A 2072-nucleotide genomic window follows, 5' to 3' on the forward strand; every position below is an offset into this window, starting at 1 on the left:
ATAAACCAATAAGCATTTACAGATCTCTTGGTAATACCCAAAAAGGCTTCAGCAGCAGTACAAGCTGTACATTAGAACCCTGTTGCCCCTCAGTAACAGGGAGGGAGTTCTCTGTTGAAACACCAAACAACTGCCTCATCCTCTCAGACCCTGCACCCTCATGCCACCAGCAGAGATGCAGAACCTGTAAGCTCACATATCAGGGAAGCAGCTGGCCAGGGTCAGCAGCAAGGTTCAAAGGTAACTCTGAGGCATTCAAAAAGTCGCTCAGGAGACAGTAAGATCCTGCAGCTACAGAGGAAGGGGAGACAGGAAAGAGGTGCCGCAGTAACAGCCAAACCTAACTCCACTTGACTACAGACACAGACAAGAGCTGAGGGCACAGGATCCCTTACCTGCACTGGTAGCAGCTACAAGCTCCCTGTTTCAATACTGGGGCTTTCTGCCTTCAGAGCAGGTTTTGCAGTGACTGATGCACATAGCTGAACCTCAAAGTCCACATCCATTCTGAAACAGAGCAAGACCCCAGCAATTACATAAACCTTCAGCCTATGCATCTGTTTATCCACACAGAGCTTCCTTACACAACTACTTTTTCATCTTCATTCATCTCTCCTACAGTCACGTCTGAAGACGGCTCATAAACTCCTTCTAGCGACTGCCCTACACAGGGGACAGCACATCCTATGGCCATAGATTACTGGGAAGTCCCAAGGTACAGTTTGCTGCATAGCCTAACATATATAGTCCAGCCTTAACACGCGTTTTGTGCTATTGTAGCTCTGAGTGATGACACAGGTTTCTGCCTCTCTCTTAGTTGCCTGCCACCTGCCCAGCACAGGGACACCAACATGACAGGCCCATCCTTGGGAACTGACAGGAGGAAAGTGATCTTTTTGCACTTACTGTTCTGATGTGGAGTTTGCTGGTTGCTGAGGAGGAATGAGGGTGCCGGTGTGGAGCAGTATCACCACCTTGTGGGAAGCTGCAACAGTACAGACAGCTACTTTCCATAGTCCATATTGCTGCAACTAACCAATGAGCAGACATGCAAAATCAGCTTTCCTGTGTGTTTGCAGGTGCTTCTACACACTACGCAGACACACAGAGCTTGGCGGATAGGAAAGCTTTTCCTCCCTCTTTGAACATCCTCTTGCATCGCACAACCTAAGCTGCTGCTCCCAACAATTGCTCTCAGTATCTCCCATGTTCTTCAAATGAGGGTGCAAGAGAATATAGCCCTTAGGAAAAGAGTCTACAGATTTGACACCATCATGTATTTTCAGCCTTCCAAGACAGAACTGCAGTTGCTGAGCCATTGAGATAGACTAGAATAACCTCAATTCCTAGTTTCCAGCCCCTGCTGTGGCTGTGAGACCCTACGAGGAAGCTGTTTGCAACACTCAGAAAGTGTTCTTCCTGCTTTCCCTCCACAAGATAATACATTGGAAGCTCTAGGAAAAAACATCTTCTATGAACATATTCATACACTAACAGAACAGTAGTGTAACTTAATAACAGAATACTAGTGTAACTAACACAGTCATCAGACAGCAACAAGGGCCGAGTTCAAACTTCCAATAAGGGAAATGCTCTGAAAGCATTCTGAAGAGAGGATGTTCCCTCATACCAAAAGCTTAGGCTGCCAGACACCTTCTCTAGCTCCAGGGGATCTAAACTGCCTGCAGTTACATTATCATGCTTTGGGAGAGGTGCTGCTCCTCCTCTCTAAAGCGGAGTTCTCATTCTTCCTCTTGACTAGGGAACTGCAGGCTCTCTAACCTATATTCAAGTAGCTCCATCTAGTGTGCTTCAGCTCTGAAGGGAAAGCCAACACACTGCAGCAGACATGATAAGCAAATATGTCAAGACATCTGATATTGCCTCTAGCTGATTTCTAACCAGGTCAAATCAGGTATGCGTAGTATCTGACTCACATCACCAGGTGAATCACAATCTTTACATTCTAATTCACTTTAAGCTAAAGATTAGCATCCCTGGGGTGTAGCAGAGCACATGCTAACTCTATCACAAGTAAGACACTGATAAAGGTCAAGAATCACAAGGAAATA

This window comes from Excalfactoria chinensis, chromosome 5, assembly GCF_039878825.1.
Source record: "Excalfactoria chinensis isolate bCotChi1 chromosome 5, bCotChi1.hap2, whole genome shotgun sequence".
NCBI lineage: Eukaryota > Metazoa > Chordata > Aves > Galliformes > Phasianidae > Excalfactoria > Excalfactoria chinensis.